Raw genomic sequence first — 25,049 nt, forward strand, 5'->3', positions numbered from 1 at the left:
TGCCCCCAAGGATAGGCCTGTGGCTCCATCTGGGAGCTGTGGCAGAGGTGGTGAGTTTATCACCTGACAGTAACTGCCCGGGATGGTGCGTAGGATTGTGCGACACACTGTGGGTGCATGCCTATGCCCGATGGAGAATTTGCTCACCATCCTTGTGCAGAGCACTCGTAGGAGATGCAGACATCAGGCACTGCAGCCAGCAGTGCAGTGAGGTGATAGTGAAGACAGCCCACTAGGTGAGAACTAGATTCTCACTGTCATCCACCTCGATGTGCATGAGACTTGGATTTCCCAACCTCTCCCCAGCCATGGAGTTCACCCACATCATGGGTCCTTCACCATCCCTGTCTCTTGTATTGTTTGTCTTCTCTGTCCCTTCCCCAACAATCTTTTCTCATCATCATCATCAGCCCCTTTTTTACCATTTTCTGCATGGGGTTGGGGTATCCTGTTAACTGTCGCTATCGCTCTTTATTCAGTGCCATACTCATGCCTTCTTCAACACTCATGCATGACTGTCACAGATCTTCTTTCACACAATCCATCCGCCTCTTAGCTGAACATCCTTGTTTCCTCTTACCTTCTTCCTTTCTGTCCCAAATTTTCTTGTGTCCTCATTTCTTCGTCTGTCCGACAGTGTTCATCCTATCACCCTTCTCAGGCACTTCATTTCCATCACCTCTATCTTCTTCATCTGCTTTGCCGTTACTGCCCAGGTTTCTGTACCATACAGTAGTAATGATTGCACCACTGTCTTGTACACCTTACTTTTCATCTTCTTTGGCATTCTTCTACCATAGACTACACCTGAGACTCTATGCCAGTTGACTGCAGCCTCTTTGATTCTAGCTTTGATCTCCTCATTCTGACTTCCCTTCTCCTCAACCACCCCTCCCAGATACTTGAAGCCATTTACCTGTTCCACTCTCTTCCCTTTTATGTCAATTTTCAGCTTCTTCTAATTTCTCCAATTTTCTGCCATTACCAATGCTGTATCTGTGCTTAGTTTCATCCCATGTGTCTTCAGTTTTGCATTCTATTCCCCTATCCTTTGCTGAAGTTCTTGCTCAGAATCTGCCTGTAATACCACATCACCTGCATACAGTAACTTTGTTGATCTATCCACTCCAACCTGTTTGCTAATGTAGTTCATCACCAGTATGAATAGCACTGGGCTCAGAGCTGAACCCTGGTGTATACCCACTCCCACTGGGTACCCCTCTGTGAGGTCAAGCACTGTTTGTACTCGAGTCATTGGGTCTTTGTATGTAGCCTGCACTAATTCTTTCAGTGTTTCTGGGACTTTGAACCACCACAGTACTGCCCATATCAGCTTTCTTGGGACCTTGCCATATGCTTTCTACAAGTCTAGGAATGCCCAGTTGGACTCTTTCCTCATCTCTAGCTTCCTCTCAACTATCTACCTCACTGCAAACCTTGGGTCAGTTGTGCTGCATCCTGATTTGAATCCAAACTGCTCAAATCCCATCTTGCATTCTACGACTCTGTGTATCCATTTATCAATCACCCTCTCCAGAACTTTCATGCAATGTGGTAGGAGTCTGATGCCTCTGTACTGTCCACAGTTGTGGATGTCCCCTTTGTTCTTGTACACTGGCATGACTATTCTTATTCTCCAGTCATCTGGGATATGCCTTTCTCTCCACACTGCTATTGGTAGCCTCAGGAGCCATTTCTCCCCTATCTCACCCAGCATCTTTATCATATCTGATGTGACTTCATCGGAGCCTGCTGCTTTCCCTAACTTCATTTTCCTTAGTTCTATTCTTACTTCTTCTAAGGTGGGCTCCTCTTCTGCTCTCATCGTAGGCTGTTTCTGGGGCAGTACAACTTCTTAGGGGTTTTCTTCATTCTGAAGCTGCAGAAAATACTACTTCCATCTGCCTTTGATGTCCTGTGGCAACATTCTTCTCTCTCTCTCTCTCTCTCTCTCTCTCTCTCAAAAAAAAAAAAATGGACACCTATCACAAAAAAAAAAAAAAAAAATCTTCCCATACATAGCTCTCCATTTTGCACATGTGTCTACATGACATACATGATTCAGTCAAGTTCCCTATACAACAGATTGTACTGTGGTGGTCACCCTCTCTCTGGAGGTGACAGTCCAAATTCAGCTAAATTTGGGCATATATGTTCATGTTCTATTCTTGAAGAATAGGATAGCTATGGTTCTTTCCTACATCCCTCCTGCACATTTCCTCCATCCTTTCACTTTGTTCCTCCCCCTGCTTGCTCCCCATTTCACCAATTTTTATTGACAACCAGTTACTGCTAAAACAAACTAGTACAACATGAAAGAGCTGCATCTATACTAGGAATCTGGAGTCAATTCTCTCACATAACTACGAACCATATGTCAAACATGTTGTCAGCACATACACTTCACCTCTGGCACATAACAAGCTCACAACATATAAACCCACTTACAAGGAGGTACTCGCTAGAACCCTAACTAAAGATCAGAGACCTCACAAGTGCAAATCTACTGCATGCACTGCAAACCCAACAGAATCCACTACACATAATAATACACACAACAGTGTCTCGGACAATAAGCCCCATCAGGCAAAACACCTCAAAACCAAATGTCTTGCTCATAAGTGACTCCACAGTGAGACACACAGATGTCCCCTTTGCCAGGCTGGACAAAGAGAAGGTCATAGTCAGCAGCCTGTCAGGTGCCAGGGTCCATCAGATCATGCACTCACTCATGTCTCTCAAAAACAAGTACTGTTATAACTCTGTCATAGTCCATGTTGCAGTGAATGACTGGAGACATACCTCACTGTACTATATGAAGGTACTTGCCTCTGCCATGGTGGCCCTTTTAGGCAATGTCAGAACAACTAAATTCTCAATGTAAAATAATCCACTAGAAACAAACTGAAGGTTATGCTGTTTCATGCAAAGAGTGTAAATCAGAAACTGCACTCATTGGAAGAACTTACCTTGGAAGATGCCCATGTCTGTGCAGCGACACACATATGGTTTGAGGCTGCAGAGATCCCGCTGGCCATGCAAGGCTACAATGCCTTCCACATGTTCAGACATCACAATGATCATTATAGAACCAAAGGCAAAGGTGTATACAGCTTCATTAAAAACAAATACACCCCATGATTGGTCAAAGAGTTCAACTCCGTAGAGCTACTACAAGTCCAACTAACTGAATATAAAACCCCCTTCCATATCATTGTTAGCTACAGGTTCCCCACCATGAACCAAGGTTAACACTCTGCCTGTTTGGATCTACTTGTGTCACTCACTATGCAGCCATACACCTTGGTACTGTGTGATTTCAACTATCCTTCCATCAATTTGGAGTCATATATTTGCACAAACATGCTCACTCTAAGGTTCCTGGACTTTGTTAATACACATACTGTGTAACAGATAGTCTGCACCTCCACAAGGGCCCCGAATGTCTTAGACTTATTACTTAGAAGCATAGACATTGTCTGCACTAACCACTCTTTGTTGCTCCCCCTGGTCAGATTGGATCACAATTCAGTCTCATTCAATTTGCGATGAAACTCAACACCCTCTCAGGAGCAGAAACAATGAAACAGTTATCCAAAGCAAACTATAGCCTCCTAACTGATGCCATAAATAGTTGAAAACCCACTGCTACCACTGTCAACAATGGCTGCTATACAGAGGTGTACTCAAACGGTCTTATAAACACTTATACAAATGTATAGAGTCAGCTGAAAGTGAATGGATCAAAACAAGGTCCTCACAGAAAACAAGCCACCAAGGTGGGCATCAAGCATACATAGGTTACACAACAAGTAGAAGAGAGTAATGTCTATGAATAAGAGGAAACTGACTCAGCAGAGGAAGGACACCCTCCACAGCTAGAACAAGAAACTTAGCTATCTTGTAAAGTCCTCTAAAGCCATATATGAACCTAAACTAGCATCCCTAGCTAAAGATAATCAGGAGGCCTTCTTTAGCTACTTCAGAAAGCTAAAAATGAAAGGCCAGCTTTGTGTTGAACTAGTAGTGGATGGTATCACTCATAATGAACCTGAGGACATTGCCAACCTGCTACTAGACAGTTTGGGGCAAACTTCACCCCCCCCCCATCCCCACTTGACATACCCCAAAGCATACCAGTCACCAGTCCTCTACCTAGTGTCTCCAAAGAGCAGTTCATAACTGCAATCTTCATGGCCAAAAGCACAGCCTCTATGGGACCAGATAACATCCCAGGCTAACTACTAAATGGTCTGAAACCTGATTTAGCAGAACCAGTTGGCACTCTCTTCAACCATAGTGTAAATACTGGCTTTGGCCTAGCAGAGTGGAAAACAGCAAGAGTAAATCTCTTGCACAAAAGGTGTCCATCAACCGACCCTGGCAACTATAGGCCTCTAAGCCTAATCAGGCCATATCTGCCAGGTCATGGAGTGAATAATCGTGAACCTTATCAACAAAGACATAGGTGACCTTCAAACTGTTGTCCAACACAATTTGGCTTCATTAAGGGTAGATCATGCTTATTAAAACCTGGTGGATGATTTTGAGAATGTCACCAAAGCTCTGAATGAAGGCAAAATGCTACATACAGCTTATCTTGACTTAACCAAGGCTTTTGACACTCAGGCATCCTTGATAAACTCACTCAGCTGGGAACTGACCTATATGCCACTAGATGGGTAGCCAAATGGATCACCGACAGAACACATACAGTCAAAGTTGAGGATTCCACCTCTAGCAACAGACCTGTTATCACTGGTGTACTACAAGGATTTGTGCTGGGCCCCATACTGTTTGGAATGTATTTCTCAGATGTGTATGGGAAAATAGATGACCTGTAGCTTACCATGTTGACTGCAAACTGGGTGCAATCATTGAGTCTCACAACGATGTTGATATATTACAAAAAGGCCTTAAACAGACAAAAGATTTGTGCCCAAACCATAGACTGAAAATAAACACTATGTAATACCAAAACAAACTAAAAACTGAATCCAAAAAGTAGCAGAAACAATCCAAGCAGAAAACCATTTGATGCACGGACTGTTTATTGTTTGTAAGTGCTTTCGGTCGAGGTAATACCCCAACCTTCTTCAGACAATTTTACAACCCTAATGCCTTCTTTAAATATATATCTCTTAATTAGATAATACCTACTAAATAGATGGTAATTAAACCATTAATTATATTAAAACCTTAAAAATATTACAAGAAAGCTGCAGTTTTTCCCAACATAAACCAACATAAACCATAAATACAAATATATATATATATACATAAATTAATATTAAATCTTTACACATTGAACATTAAAAACCACATGATGTTAAACACACAAAAGTTTGTTGACTTGTATAAAAATTATTTATATATATTTATTTATTCTACACTAAACTATATTATACTATGTAGAACGTTGGCTCACATTCCTCCAGGTTTGAATGAGTATGCATCAATAAAAAGCATACTGAAATTAAAAGCATTAAATAATTTATATTTATAAATAATTTATAAATAATTTATATCTTATCTTAGTATTTATGGATGAATATCTTTATGATAGAAAAATACTTGAACATCTGGACTCTGACACTTATTTACAGTCCAGTTTGAATGAAATACATATGGCCTATAACAAAATCAAAGGTATTTTGGATGATCTTTTCATTGAAGGGATGATTGATAGTGATACGTTACACTACCTAAATATGTCGGCGCCAAAAATTCCCACTTTGTTCGGCACACCAAAAATCCACAAAGATCTAAAAAACCCCCCTTTTAGACCAATTGTTGATGGACGAGGGTCCATCACGTATGCTTGTGCCAAGCTGGTGGATGAGATTCTTAAACCCCTGTTGAAAACAGAGCCACAAATTTGTAAGGACTCCTGGAGCTTCTTACAAGGTATTGACAAAATGGTGTTTGATCGAAACTGTATATTTTTAGTGGTGGACATCAAAGACTTGTACACAGTTATACTCCAAAATTTAGGTATCGAGTGGACAAGGGAACAAGGTCCTCACAGAAAACAAGCCACCAAGGTGGGCATCAAACATACACAGGTTACACAACAAGTAGAAGAGAGTAATTTATTTTTATTATTTATTTATTTTTTTATTTTACATTTGTTGACCGGGCTAGTCTAGCTGGATACATTTCCATTTTCAGTAGAGGCAGAAAACTTCCACAAATTTAACCAAAGTTACAATAAAGCAAATGGACAAATCATCATAGATGAAAAGACAAATAAAAATATAGTACAATAACAATATATGAAGAGAATCACATTTCTAAGAATAACATTAATTAGCTGTAATAACATCAAGAACAAGGCACAAAACAGAGAGCAAAATTGACTTATAATATTATATAGAACTAATCTTAGTAACAAGGAAGAACACTATAGTAGAGAGGAGGAGGAAGCAGTTTAAAAAGAGAAAGTTGAGAGATTAGCATAGAGGAAAGAAGAAACACTCTAAAGGTAGACTGAAGCAGATTCAGTAAAGAGAGAAAGTAAAGTAGTAGGAAAGTGCAGAGTAGTAGGAAAGCAGGTAAGATTAGTCAGGTTTGAACAGGAACAGAGCCAGTGGCTTTGGAAATCTTGATTTTATGTTTAAAGAGGCAGAGATATGGTAAGTGTTATATCGCTAGAAGCAGATTCAGTTCCTTCCTACAGTATTGAATAGAGAGTCACAGAATTATTAGTCTTTGTTATAGTAGCCATAAGTTTACTGGAAGGAAGAGTTTAGGTTGTTATAAATTAAAAGTTTAGAAAGTATTTTTGTTGGGTTGGTATAAAATTTTATGGGCAATAGCGATTAACAGAAGGTTTTGTAGTTTAAGCCAGCCTAGTTTCAGGTTAATACAGTGATGAGTTCTAAAGGGTTACTAGTGGCAAACGGGCAATGTTTGAGTAGCCAGTTTGTTAAGTGCTTTCTAAGGTTAGAAATAGGTGAGGCATAAAGAAAGTTGACAAAAGATGGTGGGCAATCTTGGCTCTGGATGATGATGTTAGGAAAGGTTTAATTCTATAGGCTTCCATTTCTATTGACTGTTTAAGTGTTGTTGATATGCTGATCAAAGGAGAGGTTGTTATCAATTTATTCCTAATAATTGTTGGATCAGGAGTAATGAGCATTATTTGAGGAGATGGTGAAGTCAAAGTGGACCTAGTGCTAAAGAAGTTTAGTTTTTGGCATTGAAGAGGTTGTCGAACCAAGTTTCTACTGTGTAAGAATTTTGAGTATAATTGAAGACAGAGCAGATAAGTGGAGTCATCTGCATATTGAATGCAGGTTGTGAATTGCTATGAAGATCATTGATGAACAGGAGAAGAAGAGGTCCTAGAATGGAGCCTGTACACCGATGGAATCTGAGTGAATGGTTTCAACAAACTGCTTGTTGTCTATTGATAAGTAGGATGTAAACCAGTTAATGGCAAGATTATCAAAGGAGAGGATGTAGAGTGAATTAAAATGAGTGGTTGACCATATCAAAAGCTTTGAGTCAATGAAGAGAGCAGAAGAAGGTTGTTGCAGTTCTATTGATAGTATCTACAAATGATAGCAGTGGTACTGTGATGTGGTCTAAAACCATGTTGACAGTTTGCTATTATGTTGTTTGAGATGATAAAGTTGGTGAATACATTTTCCATTATTTGCTAAAGGAGAAAGGCTTGGTCTATAGTTTGAGTACTTAATGGAATTTCCACCTTAGGGATAATATGGGATATTTTCCAGATGTCTGGGATGGTTCCTCTTGATTGTCCTGTTTATAAGTATAGATACTGGATATAATTTTGGCAGCTTTTGGAGAAAAGTGGGAGCTTGTCAGAAGGTACAAGGCTTCAGTTTGAATAAGTCTAGAGATGAAAGATGTAGGAATAGGTTGTATTTTAAAGTTATTTGAAGGGTGTCTTTGGTTTATAGGTGGGCATATTGTGCTAAGTTGTCTAGCTAGTGATAGAATAGTGTCAGTAAAAAGTTGAAAGCATTTGCAGTGAGGTGAGTGTCTGTCGGCATTAAGAGGTGGGAGTTTTGGATGTTCCTGGGATCTATTAATAGATGACATTTTTTTTTTTTTTTTTTTTTTTTTTTTTTTTTTTTTTTTTTTTTTTTTTATGTTGGGAAAATGAATGACCAAATGAACCTTTAGAAGCTTTTGGGAATTGTTTTTCTAACAGACAAAGATTTGTGCCCAAACCATGGGCTGAAATAAACACTATGTAATACCAAAACAAACTAAAAAACTGAATCCAAAAAGTAGCAGAAACAATCCAAGCAGAAAACCATTTGATGCACGGACTGTTTATTGTTTGTAGTCTTTCGGTCGAGGTAATACCCAACCTTCTTCGAACCACAACCCCTAATGCCTTCTTTAAATATATATCTCTTAATTAGATAATACCTACTAAATAGATGGTAATTAAACCATTAATTATATTAAAAACCTTAAAAATATTACAAAAAGCTGCAGTTTTCCCAACATAAATAACATGAAACCATAAATACAAATATATGTATACATAAATTAATATTAAATCTTTACACATTGAACATTAAAAACCACATGATGTTAGAAAACACAAAGTTTGTTGACTTGTTTAAAGGTGGTATATATATTTATTTTATTCTACTAAACTATGTTATTATACTATGTGGAGACATTTGGCTCACATTCCTCAGGTTTGAATAGTATGCATCAATAAAAGCATACTGAAATTAAAAGCATTAAATAATTTATATAAATAATTTATAAATAATTTATATCTTATCTTATTGTTATGGATGAATATCTTTGTGATGAAAAATACTTGAACATCTGGACTCTGACACTTATTTACGGTCAGTTTGAATGAAACCACGCCTGGCCTATAACAAAATCAAAGGTATTTTGGATGATCTTTTCATTGAAGGGATGATTGATAGTGATACGTTACACTACCTAAATATCGGTATAAAGTTTCCACTTTGTTCGGCACACAAAATCCACAAAGATCTAAAAACCCCCTTTAGACCAATTGTTGATGGACGAGGTCCATCACGTATACTTAATGTAAGCTGGTGGATAGAGATTCTTAAACCCTGTTGAAAACAGAGCCACAAATTTGTAAGGACTCCTGGAGCTTCTTACAAGGTATTGACAAAATGGTGTTTGATCGAAACTGTATATTTTTAGTGGTGGACATCAAAGACTTGTACACAGTTATACTCAAGAATTTAGGTATCAGTGGACAAGGAATTTATGTTAAGGAAAAATACTTTAATGACCAAATGAACCTTGTAGAAGCTCTATTGGGTGGTTTTGTTTAACAACTTCTTTGACCTTCAAGGGGCAATTTTTGCCTTCAAAAGATGGGTATTGCAATGGGGTCACCTTGTGGTTGCAGTTTGCAAATGTTTAACATTAGGGAACATCAACATTTGTTTCAAAATAGTTTATATCAACAATAGGTACCAAGATGACATGTGCTTTTTTTGGAAAGGGCCAGTTGACCTGATTCCTCAATTTATTGAAAGTCTTTCAAAAATGACCAATTTTTTACAATTCACTTACTCAGTAGGTGAGAATGAAATGTGTTTTTAGATGTTAAACTAAGTAAAGATACCTCCAATAACAAATTTAAATCACAGAAATATATATAGGAAGCCCACACATTCAAACTCCTTTCTCCACTTTTCAAGCTGTCATCCCTTTCACCAAAAGAAAAGTGTGGTGAAGGGACAGTTTGTGAGGGCCGCAAGGATGGTATCAGATAAACAAGATTTTGTTATTGAATGTGACAATTTAAGCACAAAGTTTGCCATGAGAGGTTACCCAAACTCCTTAATTGAAGAAGTTAGGGAGGAGGTGGTCACAAAAAGAGATGTAGGTCATTTCCGACATTTACTAGGAGGGGGGACCATGCAAACTGAAACAGGGTCATTATCTAGGCAAACATCACATTTTAACATCAATTTCATTTTTACTTATTGTATTAATTTTAATTACATTAGAGGCATTATAAACAAAAATTGGAATATTATCTTGGAAGACACAGAGTTAGTGAAAGCAATAGGCATCAAACCCAAATTTGTTTATAGGAGAGGAGTGAATTTAAAGTGTTTGGTAGATAAGTCTGTTGCTAAATCAACAATGACAAATTTTGGTATGTCAAAATGTGGAATGTGCCCTCAGTGCAAGTACATGGTGCCAGGTAATAAAGTATGTATAAGGGGGAAAACCTATGGCATCAATGGTAAATACAATTGCGAGAGTAAGAGAGTAGTTTATGTGGCACTGTGTGTAAAATGTTACGCATTCTACATAGGCAAGACAGAAATGTCACTGAGGAAAAGGGTATACGAACATATTTATGCCATAGGCAGAAATGATTTAACAAATGCTCTTGCCAGGCACATTTGTGATGAGCCCGACCACTTCTTCTCATTTTCTGTTATCCAACAAATTAATATAAGTACCAGAGGGGGACCATGGCAACTTTGGTTGGAGGAGCAGGAGTTATTATGGCAAATTAGAACGTTGGCTCACATTCCTCCAGGTTTGAACGAGTATGCATCAATAAAAAGCATACTGAAATTAAAAGCATTAAATAGATGATTGTATTTGTAGCTGGCTATGCATAAATAATTTATAAATAATTTATATTTATAAATAATTTATAAATAATTTATATCTTATCTATATCCTATAAATGGCAAACATTTTAGACATTTACATTCTGATTTTTAAAAATTTTTTTTTAAAAATGTTTGATATTTAATGTGAAACATTTGTATATGAAATATTTTTAAAAAAAGGTGTATTGGTGAGTTTTGTTTTGTTCTGGTGTCCGCTGTGTTGTGTAAAAATTGGGTATTAGCAATCAGACAGAACATAGTATAATATAGTTTAGTGTAGAATATTTTAAGGGCTCCAGTTGCATTTGCTGAGTTCATTTTGAAATAGGTCTATATTAAAATGTTTAGTAGAGCGTATTTTTTGAATGTTAGGGAGGTTTGGGAAATCAGTTCTTTCTCTAGTGATAAAGGTTAAAGCATGATCACTTATATCATCAGGCAGGGTTCCTACTTTGTAGGCCTGTTTGACTTTGTTTATGAGTATCCAGTCTAAAATACTCTCTTTATTGTTAGGCTTATTGATTCTAGTGGTTGAAGTAATAGTCTGGGTGAAACCATATAGGTTCATATGAAAGGAAGGATTATCTGCATTGATAGTGTTCCAGTCAACATTGATGTCACCTAGAATTATAGTTTCTTGGGGGTAAGTAGTAGATACCCAGCTGAAAAAGGGTTCTAGTATGGGTATATTGTTTCCTGGTGGTAAGTAGATGCAGATAATGTAAACGGATTTCTTGGTGTTTATTTGGAGTTTTGTTATGATGACTTCTACTTTGCAATCTGGGGTAGGATAAGCTGGAAGAGTAGAGATATTAAGCTGATTCTTAAAAAGAATTGCTACTCCACCACCTTTACGTTTTGGTCGGTCAAGTCTTATTATGCTATATCCTTGGGGTGTGATCTCAGTGTCTTTTGTTTCTGGTTTGAGCCATGTCTATGAACAAGAGGAAACTGACTCAACAGAGGAAGGACACCCTCCACAGCTTGAACAAGCAACTTATCTATCTTGTAAAGTCCTCTTAAGCCATATATGAACCTAAACTAGCATCCCTAGCTAAAGATAATCAGGAGGCATTCTTTAGCTACTTCAGAAAGCTAAAAGTGAAAGGCCAGCTTTGTGTTGAACTAGTAGTGGATGGTATCACTCATACTAAACCTGAGGACATCGCCAACCTGCTACTAGACAGTTTGGGGCAAACTTCACCCTCCCCCCCGTCCCCACTTGACATACCCCAAAGCATACCAGTCACCAGTCCTCTACCTAGTGTCTCCAAAGAGCCGTTCATAACTGCAATCTTCATGGCCAAAAGCACAGCCTCTATGGGACAAGATAACATCCCAGGCTAACTACTAAATGGTCTGAAACCTGATTTAGCAGAACCAGTTGGCACTCTCTTCAACCATAGTGTAAATACTGGCTTTGGCCCAGCAGAGTGGAAAACAGCAAGAGTAAATCTCTTGCACAAAAGGTGTCCATCAACCGACCCTGGCAACTATAGGCCTCTAAGCCTAATCAGCCGTATCTGCCAGGTCATGGAGTGAATAATCATTAACCTTATCAACAAAGACATAGGTGACCTTCAAACTGTTGTCCAACACAATTTGGCTTCATCAAGTGTAGATCATGTTTATTAAAACCTAGTGGATGATTTTGAGAATGTCACCAAAGCTCTGAATGAAGGCAAAATGCTACATACAGCTTATGTTGACTTAGCCAAGGCTTTTGACGCAATCCTCCACTCAGGCATCACTGATAAACTCACTCAGCTGAGAATTGACCCATATGCCATTAGATGGGTAGCCAAATGGATCACCGACAGAACACATACAGTCAAAGTTGAGGATTCCACCTCTAGCAACAGACCTGTTATCACTGGTGTACTACAAGGATTTGTGCTGGGTCCCATGCTGTTTGGAATGTATTTCTCAGATGTCTATGGGAAAATAGATGACCTGTAGCTTACCATGTTCGCCAATGACTGCAAACTGGGTGCAATCATTGAGTCTCCCAACAATGTTGACATATTACAAAAAGGCCTTACACAGACAAAAGATTGGTGCCCAAGCCATAGACTGAAAATAAACACTATGTAATGCATTATCATCCCTTCTGGCCAATGGGGAAGTCCCTGCGCATTACAATATTAACTATACCCCCCTTAGCTGAAACCCTGTGGTGAGAGATTTGGGAATGCAGGTTGTTAGCACCCTTAATTGAAATCACCATGTGTCCACAGTGGTAAGGAAGGGCTTCTGTGTTGCAAATCTCATGCATCATATCCAGAGTTAAGGATGTTATAACTCCAATGCACTCATCCCACATCAGACCACTACTAAGTACAACTCTCCCTTGTGTATGTATCTCACCAGACACCTGCAGCAGCTGGAGAGACTTCAGAGGTTTTTCATCAAGGAAATTCTGGCCTACAACACATGACCTGCATGGACAGACTGAAAGCCCTGTCACTGTACTTAGTATTGTATAGGCTGCTGAGAGGCAAATTGCGCCTGGCCTACTGAGCAGTCTCAGACCCTGGCCTAAAAGAAATGCTGCATATACACAAATCACATGGGACAAGATTCACTCCCTCTAGGTATCTTAACCTAGCCTGCGACATTAAAAGAACATGTTGGAGAGACAGATATGACTCCCCAAGATTGCCACTCCTCTGGAAAAAAATCTCAATTCACATAAAACAGAGCTTCTTAATGACTCTGTTTAAGCATAACTTCGCCAACTGGATCAGAGACCATAAATTTACCCTGGGTGTGTCACAAATATCCCACTTGGATAAGGGCAGTCGGTGATGATCATGTACTTGCATTGCAAATATAGACCATACAAGTTGGTCAATGAATGAACAAAGGTATAACATGGCTAGGCTTATAAACGTCCTATGGCCAATAGCCTAGTAATGTCCTATGAACCTAGGTTTACATCTTCCTGTGATCCAGGTCGGTGTTTGAGCCTGCCCTGATGAGATGGTTGTAGATGCAATAATCTAATATAGCTGATTACATCAGCATTGTCTGTTGAGCATATGGTGATAACAGTGTCCCACATGCTGGTGTAAAAGGATCTCTGTAATGTCAAATAACAGATCATACACACACTTGACTGCAGAGAAAACAGAACCCCTACCTAAGTACACAGACTACAAAATATAGTACTATACGTCAGCGCCACAGCACAAGTCTGACTTTTATATGTCTGCAGATCAACTTATAGTGGATAACATCAGCAGGCCATGTGGGAGAGAAGAAGGTGGGAGGCCTGACTGAAATGGATATGTAAATGCTCTCAATTTCTGGGATTGAATAGGTAACTGCAGGATACACACTTGCTCTTCTGGCTGGACACACACACACACACACACACACACACACACACACACACACACACACACACACACACACACACACACACACACACACACACACACACACAGCTGGCTGCAGTGAGAACAGAACCAATACCTATCTATGTATATATACTACAGAACACAGTAATTTACACAAGTGTCATTGCACAAGTCTGATTTTTACATGGCTTCAGGTTAATTATGATATATGACATCAGCAGACCATGTGTGGGGACAACAGGTTGGGTGGCCTGCATAGGCACATAGAGTCATAGGTTCATATGAGGCCAGTATCCTATCTGTAGTGTGTGTCCTAGGTGTGTAGAAGCCTAGCTGTGTAAAAATACAAGTAACCTTACTGTGCAGATTTGGATGTTTGAGTTTAGCAGAGCAAGGTTGTCAGCACCACCAATTGGCCCTGTCCATGAGGGAGCACACAACATTATATATTACACTATGTAGTGTGGTTGATATATGTGTGCATAGAATATTAAACCCCCAGTGTTGTACTGGTTGTGGGGGGGGTGACAACACATGTATGTATTGAGAATATATGATGTATACCCAGAATGTGCACTGAATTTGTAATGTTTCCATATGTAGTTTTATGTCATACAAAGGAAATAGACAATAAAAACCAATAACAAAGCATAATATATATACAGTTAAATAGCTCAGTGAGCAGCAGATTTGGGCAGCTATTAAAGTGTACACTCATGCAAGTTACACATGTTTGTACAATGATAAGTGGTGCGCAAACACAAGCCACATTGCTAACATGAGTTAAAATATTACTATATGGCATCTTCTTCTTTTCCCAGTTAGAGGTCACCACAGTGGATCACCTGTCCACTCATGATTGGCAGTGGAGTTTTACGGTGTGGAGTTGCCAGCCCAGCACCCAACCTTCCACAGAAGGCAGACACATGCACACACTCACACCTAGGGCAAATTTAGAGTGCCCAATCCACCTACAGCATGTCTTTGGGATGAAACTGGAGTACCCAGAGGAAACCCACACGACCACAGGGAGGACATGCAGACTCCACACAGAAGGCACCCCAGCCAAGGATCAAACCGGAGAACCTCTTGCTGTGAGGCGGCAATGCTAACCGATGCACCAGAGCAGACGCCTGTGTATTTACACCCAGGACCATGTATATACCAGTCCTAGACTAACACCTGTTGCACTTCATTGCTGTAAACTACAAAGTCACAGCAGTAAAACAAATACTATTTAACCATATCTTAACTTAGTTGCTTAATTCATAGTATTGTTGCAACCCTTTTTGGACAAATACCACCAATTCAGCTTTTATAGGATTATTACATTACTTCACACTACACCAATAAGGTACTATAGAGAATCTCCCTACCCCTTCTCCCCTGTTAAGCCTGATTTTACACCTACCCTTCTTGCTCTAATATTTTGGACATGTATTTATAAGCATGATTTTGTTAAATGACACTGTTGTAAATAAGTGTAATATAGTTATTTTCTTGGTTTATTGTTTTTTTTTCTTGTATTACTTACTTGTTCATGTTACTATTTGTGCTCCATTGGTAATGTTGTATTTAATTGCCAAATTAAATAAAGATTTTGGAAAAAAAAAGTTGCACATTCTGCACTAGAACCCAATACCATCTGTACTCCAGGCTAGGTTTTTGTGATGTCCAAAGGTATTAACTGAATGTATCCAATTAGTATTTTTTTGCTGTCTGCTTCATAGGTGGCCCACAGCATTTTACACAAACTGCATGCACACAGCCATTACTTGCTTACAATATTTGCACTATGCATTGCAACAAGCAAAAAGGGCAATGAAAAATGAGAGGAATAAGAAGAAAACCTTAGTAATGGACACTTATAAGTAAAGTAGATGTCTGCTGTCACATGTTAAGGTACTTTCTGTACAAATCTACCACTATTTACTTTATTACTGCACCACCTTAAGATATGTAAAGCTCTAATATGAATAGATAATAACAGATAATAGATAGATAATATTATTACAGAATACAATCTAGGTTCGGGGCTTACATTGCAAATGCAGCAGTTGAGACAATTTTATTTCAGGCATAGAATTTTCTTGTGTCTACTGCTATGGTATGGAAGTATGCAAGAAAAAAACAGCATGTAGGCTATACTGATGCTTTATAGCTTGGTGAATAGCTTCACCATATTGAAATTACCTGCTTATGCTGCAATTCGCAGCTATGGAAAACATCTGCTACTTTCCTGAATATACAGACTCTGTTAGTGCCCATTGCTGCACAATATGTACCTACGGCTAACTGAGTGCACTGATGTTGAGCGCACTGATGCTGAAATACAGTGAACACATGGGAACGTATTACTTTTGTCTGTGCCTGTAATATTGTGCAAACATGCAGCTCAAAAAGTAGACAGAAGGTTGCAAACCCTGTAGTAGAATCCAGCCCTACACATACACATGCTGCCACAGGAACAGTTAAATGGTAAGCACAGAGAAACCTGCCATTCCTTCTGACATTTCCTATAGTTGTGCTAAATACCGCATCATGCAAACAAGGATGAAAGATTAAAAATAAATTTTAGTTTAATGCAGATAGATACAATACATTTTGCCAAACAATAAAGAGGATGACACAGAACTTGTGAATGATGCACTGCTTACACACACTTTTACACTTCACAGACTAGATGTAAACCTCTGTAAGTGCAACCTGACACCCCCCGATGTCATCATTCACTGTTGCCATGCATTCAACACAAGCAGTGTGGCAGTGCCTACATGAGGTGAACATACCTACATGGCTAAATGTTTTTGGGATTCAGCAATTCTAATGAGTTTTGATGTCATTTGCATCTTCACCATGTTGACAGTTCAGAATCTACATGGTTGGTAACCATGTAGACAGGTAAACTGAAGGGGAGCCAAATATTGTACAGTCAAGGGAGGGCATTACTCAGATATATATCTGCACAGAGGAATGCAGGTTTGGGATTCTATGTTTCATAGAGTTTGCATTTTTATCTGTCTACATTAGTTACGATTACATTATTCATTTGGGGGTGGAGGTGCAAAGTGGCATTTATGTTATGGCACTTAATAAGGAATTTTTGCCAATTTTAATATAATTTTCTAGCATTCAGCATGTCTGGGAATGCCATAATGTGTGTGGAGTTACATGTTACGGTCTGTTCTGTACAAATGTATGGACAATTACATGCTCTAGTTTCTAGACTTCTTTGCATGGCTGTATTTGGAAAACATATGCATGCATGGCCAGTATGAGCACGGAGTCTACACAACTACTTTACAGCTTGTTGAATTGCTCCACTCTGTTAATTTCCTTCATTAGCATACAATTCACGTACTTATGCTATAATTTGCATGCCACAAAAGTTTCCATATTTGCATGTGAGTGTGCACTGCAATGCAGAGTTTACTGAATGTAAAACTTTTTGTGGCCCATGTGTGCATCACACCACACCATACACATGGCCCAAATTATCGTGTAGGCTTTATTGAATCCCCCACACAAATTTTATAAATGTAATAGGCTGTTTAATAAGCCAAAACTCAATCTTTATGAAAACAGACTGGAATCGTTAGAATCTAAGCAACAGTACTTAACATTAATAAATAATCTTCTCATTTGAAATGCAGAGAGAGTTTGCTAAATGGGTCCCATCTTTTCTCAAAATGATATCAAATTGCCTTTCTCAGGTATCTTTAGCAGCTACATTTAAAAGGTTTATAAAAGATGATGAAGGCAATTTAACAATCTAGATCTCAACTCAACATTAAAAAAATGTAACTGGGAACCACTACGCACCCTTGACTTGGGCCAAGCAGTTGACTATTTTAATAGTACTCTTACTAAGATCCTTGGTTTAATAGCCCCCATAAGAACAATTAGATCTAAATTTCACCATGCTCCATGGCTTAGCAAGTGCACTAGAGCCCTATTAAAATCCAGAGATAATGCATGAAAAACCTGGAAGAAAGACAACACAAGTCCTTCCAAACAAAACTACCAACAACTTAGGAATCAGGTCAAACAACAAACAAAGCTTGATAAACAGAAGTACTATATAAATATCCAAAACAAACACCCCAACAATCCTCAAATGTTCTGGTACGCAATTAACACCCTACTAAAACCTGGTAAAACCAGCACACCAGCTCCCACCTCAACCTACACAAATACAAATAGCGATATAGCCTCCAAATTCAACCATTACTTTACTGAATCCATTAAATCTCTATCTACTCAACTAACCAAAAATAGCTACTCATCCATGCCAATAGCTCCTAACCACTCATCTCCTTTTACTTTCTCACCTGTCCCAACCTCTACATTAAAAAAACTCTTAAAACTTAAACCTACTACTCTTGCAGCAGATGGTTTACCAGCAAATTTCCTAAAAATGGCTGTTGATTCAATATCCTACCCAGTCTCAATTCTTATTAACCTCTCTATACAGGAATCCTATATCCCTAAACTGTGGAAAATCTCCTACATTATTCCACTTCATCATGGTGGAAACTCCTGTGATTTCTCAAACTACCTCCCCATTGCCATTTTGTCCCCTTTGTCAAAGATACTGGAGAAATACATACACTTCCAAGTCATGCATTTCCTAAAAACAAACAATCTCCTTTCTCCTACAGAACATGGTTTCCACCCACACTGCAGCACAACTACTGCCCTTCTCTCCTTCACAAACATGGTTAACCAACATAGAAATAACAACAAATTTGTTTCTGCTATATTCTTGGACCTCTCAAAAGCATTTGATATGGTTTCTCACCCTATACTAATAGATACTCTAACTTTGTTAGCCTTTACCTCTAACACTATTGTTTGGTTTGACAACAAGTTGTCCAGTGGCAAGGAGTTCTATCCCCTTTACTCCCAACTACCATTGGTGTACCTCAGGGTTCCATACTGGGTCCACTGCTCTTTTATATCTTCACGAATAACCTACATACCTCCACCCTGCAGGCCTCTTTAATACAGTATGCAGATGATTCCACCCTAATCTGCTCAGCCCCATCTCTTACCACCCTACACCACCTGGCCCAAGAATCCTTTGTCTCTGTAGAAAGGTGGATCACTAATATTCACCTAATCGTAAATCCTAATAAAACAAAACTACTTCTTTTCACTCCAAACAAAGAAACAACTCTCCATTTTCCTTCTCTATCACATCCAATAATGGTACTGTCATTTCACTCTCCCCCCACACCAAGCTCCTTGGTGTTGAAATAGATAACAACCTCCATTTTGACACCCATATCTCTCAAACTATAAAAAAGTTACACAAAAAAATGGGTTCCCTATACAGACATCAATACTGTCTATCAGATCAAGCTAAGGTCACCCTAGCTCAAGCTTACCTTCTTTCCACATTAATGTATGCAGCCCCAATTCTCACTTATATTAGAAAATCTTACCTAGACAAACTTGACTCTTGTTACAACAAAATTATTTCAAACCCATTACTGTACACCTCTTAAACAACTTCACTGGCTTGAGCTCCCACAGCTACTAATCTATCATCAACTCGTCATAGCTTACAACAACCTAAAACAACCCAACAAAACTCCTGCTCTTAGACAATTGCTGACAATCTACACACCAAATCGTCCACTCCACTCTGTCAACAAGTCACTTCTCTCTATCTCATCAGCTAACTATACAGCAGGCAAAGCTCTATTTTCACATTGTATAGCAAAAGCCTGGAATAATCTACCTCCATCTGTCACTTCTGCATCGAATAATACACAATTTAAAAACTCCCTGAAGGCCCACCTTTTAAGTTCTTGGCTCTGTCCATGTGTCACATAATCCCAAAACCTGTTACCTATTCACTTTCTCTCATAGTATACACCTTCAGTAAACATGCTTGGTACAAATGGTATACCTCAACAAATATGGACTTGTTGTAATCTCTGTCTGTTATTTTATATAACATACAGATTGTTCATATGTAGATATTGCTGATTTTAATTGCCTTTTCTGTTTTTTCTTTTCTCACTAGATACTACTTGTATAACAATATTTTTTAACACTATATATAATATTAGTATTGTTATTATTTGTGTTTACGATTTTATGTGGAGCTTTTCTCCCCGGGCCTCTGCTGTAAATGGACCTTATCCAGTCGGACCATCCCAGTTAACAAAAGAAAAATAAATAATAATAAATAAAAAGAAAACACAAAAGAGTTAACAGACATAAATCAGATTGCAATCCCAGAAAAGAACTCTTAAAACTGGGAAAATGATAAAGCAATGTAAAACTTCAGTAGGAGAAATTATGCCAGAAGTCTTAATGCAAATTCTGAATGGTCAAACTGTAAATAACACAATTTTAAGTAAATTGTTAAAAGACATAAAGAACACAAGTTATGATTTAGTTACAGTAAGGAAAAATAAGATTTCCTACAGTTTAAGGTAATGTGAAAGATGTTAGAAAAGAAAAAAAATGATAAAAACTGCAAGGCAGGCTGATGCATCTAGTATGAAAGCTGTAAAGCAACAGTCTAATATGCCCCTTTGGTACAAAAATGTTGGGATGATAGGGCAAAGCTAGATAGTTACACTCTTACTGACTTTCAGAATCAAAATCAGGGAAGGGTATTGAAAGTACAAAGGGGAGCTAGAATATGGTTCTCATTAGGTGATAAAAATGACGCTGTGTCCTACCAGAAACTTACCTAAACAATAGAACTATAGAAACCCAATACTTTAAGAGCTGTCAGCAAAGGAACTACTAGAAAATGTATTCTTATTAGCTGCTAAATGTCTGTTTCAGTACCATTTGACCTTCATGGAGCTGCAGCCACCTGTCAGAGATTAATAGACAAATACTGAAGCATCAGTCATGATATGCTGATGCATACCTGCTGCCTTCCTGTCTAGCAATGGGCACCAAAGGTGCAGGATTTGAATTCCATAGCCCTGATGCCTACTGTGTAACTATGAGCAAGTCAGTTAGCCAGACATTGCTCCATGGTCACCCCTAGAAAGGGACTTTATGTCCAGTGGTTCTACCTGGATAACAAATAGATATTATTATTATCATTATTACTAACTCAGCTACATGACTATCCATTTAGAAGACTGGGAGTCTCACTTTCCAAATATGTAGGATGTGTTAAAATGCATAAGACAGATAGACTTGGCTGTGAATGCTAAGAACTGTAAATTGGGCACAGTGGTAGAAAAATATCTGTGGTACCCTATAAGAAGAAGGGGTAAGACAATAGAGGTAAAAATGACCTATGCACTATACTAAAAGAACGCCAAAGACTTTCCCGCTACAAGGAGCATCTACTTTATTATGTAGCTACTACCTGTCCTTTGACTGATATCACAAAAGTAAAACCTTGTTTCAATGTGCAATTGTCTCTTTAGGTACATACTGAATTTAAGACACCAAAAAGTATATAACATCCTGAACCAGTACTATTAACGTCTTACATTGTTACTGAATTTATCCTACATACAGATACATCAGAAGAAGGTTTACATCAGTGCTGTCCAAACATAGTCAAGATGAAAAGAAATACACAGCCATTCAAAGAGCATGTTTGGCTGTGAAGAGATCATTCCATCAGTGAAATACTATTTATTAATTAGACACTTCAGTCTGTTGAATGATTATGCTCAACTACCACAGAATAATTGGTGGATAGCTGACTACAAGTCCTTTTGAAGACCTGCCCCCCTCAAAAATATTTTTTAATGTTTTTTACTCCTCCTTTTGCACATCAATCTTACTTCCACAGCTAGTCTCCTACCCCCACCCCGATTTATTCCAGAATTGCTAGGGCTGGTTGTGGATCTTAAGATCATCCAAGGGATTCACCTGTCTTTGCTTCTGTCTGGGGTGTTCTTCTTTTTATATGTATATGCCCTATTTATTTCTCTTACCCTACCTCCTTGCTCACTGACCACAACTGAGGACAATCCGCCCTCCGTGGACCACATCTCCCCTTAGGGACCACTATCAACATATCATGTATTTTGGAAAAATTAACAAAAGAAAAAAAAAAAAGCTACCAACATCTTTTTCAGAAATATGCCTCAAAGAAAAGTTAAGAATATTGCAAGAAAGAGTCAAAGCAGACATACAAGTTTTATGAGTTAAAATCACATGATCACATTCCAAGGAAGATGGAAGATTAGCATTGACTAAGAAGAAAAAAAAGAAAGAAACGCAGTTTGATCCACTAATAACACCAGGCAAAAGTGTCATGTCAGTTTGAAAGCTCAAATAATTGCAAAACCTGTTAGTCCATTTAAAGGTATTATATCACATGTGTTCCAGGATATCACATGTGTTCCAGTGTCTGTGTTATATAGAGTAAGAAGGAGTTTTACCAACAGTTGAGGAAAACGTATTCATTAAATAGAATAGAATTTTACCAACAGTTGAGGAAAACTTATTCATTAAATAGAATAGATACAGTTCTTTGCTTTTACTAACTACAACATCTAAGTACATATTAAAAAAATACACTTAGTGATACATCTTTGATATTCGAAAAGGCTTATTTGTCATTTTTTGTTATGGAAAACATTGAAAAAATGCACATCTTGTGATGCACATTCTCTACAAAATGCCTTGTTTATGGGAACAGTAAGAAAATAATAAGAAAATATGTTTCTCATGAAGAAAAGAGTTTTTATATCAATTATTTGTGATGTTTAAGATTGAAGTGCAGCTGTTTGTTTTTGAGGTACAATCAGTTGAGTTTTAACTAATTGCATATGTCATAAAATCTACTGAGTACTTTTAGCATATCAGTTCAGATTCCATAAAGTTCATGGAATCAAGCACAGTTGGCAGAGTTCCATGCAAACACAGATAACTAAGTAATATGCAAGTATGTTTCAGAGTTTGGAGAATGAGTCTGTGCAAAGCAAATTTATCCAGCAACATATGCAATATCTCAAGCAGTCACATCAAATGTGTATGTCAATGTTTTTCTTTTTTTTTTGCATTAACTGAGATGTGCATTACCAATTTACATCTACGAAACTTTTACAAGCTCAGTTTAACTTACTGGAAATTACTCAAAGAATACAAATGTGCAGCAAACTGTCTAGAATGTGAAAAATATCCACAAACAATTATGGAAAATGCCAGCAACAGAAATTAGACACACAATAAAACAGGACAACCTTATCTAAGCGTACACACTGCACTTGCATGTGTTCACCAGATAGGGTGATGTGGAGATCCACCAAAGGTTCATTAAAGCAAATGGCAAATGTATATTACATGGGCAAGCTGCATTTCTGATGGCTATAAACATGTTTGTGCACAAATGAGAAGAGCACAGTAATGTGCGACTGTTAAATAACAAGATGCATAGGTATATAAAATGATTTTCATTATCATATATACTATCATGCAAACTTAATACCACAAGTGCAGCACCCTTACTGATATAAATAGCACTATTCATAAGAAGGGCTAATCACGGGACAATCCTGTGAACAACAGTACAACACAGGAAAATTGAATAACTGTATGTACACAGTCATATATTAAAAGGGGATATGACATACCTCTCAAATGCACAACTTTTTGCAGAATGTCGAGATTTTTGTCTCATGGTTTTGGTCCATTTTTCATAAAGCTGTGTTTTTTCTGGAAAATCTTTGGCAATCCATTGAAGACTGCAGTCAGAAAATCATGACAGACATTTGAGTTTCATACTTCATACCCTTCAGAACATTTATGCTAATGCAAAACATGCTATTCTATTAACTTTCTAAGTTTGTAAGAGTAATATTTAAAAAATGTTACTATTTTTGGTCCTTTATCCCACCATTATTTATGGCCTTCTCCAGATTTTTTTGTTCTAAGAGTTTGAGAGGTATGGTATTTGAGTGTCAGTCACAATCCCCAGGATTCAATAAACTCTGTGCAGGAATACTGCTATTCCTGCATGGAGAGAACTGTGTCTGTTTCTGCATAGCATTAACAGCAGCACACCTTGCATATTCATGGTGGGCTACTGCTAAGGCTAAGCAGACACGAACACTACTGAGTGCAAGGGCCTAGTTTTAGTAGTGCCCACCCATCCAGCATGCCTTCTGCACTCTGAAAGTGCTGTACAACACGTTCTAAGTGCTTTAAGTGTCTGTGGACACTGAAAGCAGCTATTTAGACAGTAAGCAACGCAGGGGGTGTGTGACAGGTACTGTCACATACACCCTGCATTGTCAAAGTGCTGTACAGCACTTTCTAAGTGCTTTCAGTATCCATGGACACTGAAAGAAGCTATTTAAAAAGTAAGCAATGCAGAGATGTGTGACAGGTACTGTCACACACCCCCTGCATTTTCAAAGTGCTGTATGGCACTTTCTAACTGCTGTCAGTGTCTGCAGACACTGAATGCAGATATTTAGATAGTAAGTAATGCCGGGGGTGTGTGACACCCCCTGCTATGCGAAAGTGCCCTATGGCACCTTTACCATGTCCCAGCCTCTCAGAGCAAAAAACTGTCCAAAGCCAAAAATGATGGAGGTACAGATAGGGACAGATTATAAATATTGCCCTTACAGTTAACATAATAACATGTTGGGAAGGATTAGAAGTCTGAAACTCAAATGTATGACATTATGTAGTGACTTCAATCCTGATATGTCCCATACAGACTTAGACAATCGATAGAATGACAGGTAGTGCATTACCAAATATGACTTACAAGTAGTATTGATACATGTAATTAAAGTGTGTTTATTCATTTTTTTTCTGTTCTAAGTTAAGTTTAAGCATAGCTGAGTGGGTTTGCGTGTTATGGCCCTCTGCTCAGCATTGCTTAAACATCTCATAGGAGTGAAATAAAAATGTATAGGTAAAATCCTTACCAGCATGATAGTATAGTGGTTAAATTCCCAGTTTTGCATGCAGGAGCTCAAAGTTTGAGTACCAAAACAGGCACTTTATTTTTACATGGGAAAGCATTGTTAAAATTATTTTTTTATGTTAAGTTATGTAGTAATTGATATTTGTTATCCAGGGTAGCATAGCTGGCCCACAATGGAAGTGT

Source organism: Protopterus annectens, chromosome 1.part1, assembly GCF_019279795.1.
Source record: "Protopterus annectens isolate FY-2018-M chromosome 1.part1, PAN1.0, whole genome shotgun sequence".
In the NCBI taxonomy this organism is placed as follows: Eukaryota; Metazoa; Chordata; order Ceratodontiformes; family Protopteridae; genus Protopterus; species Protopterus annectens.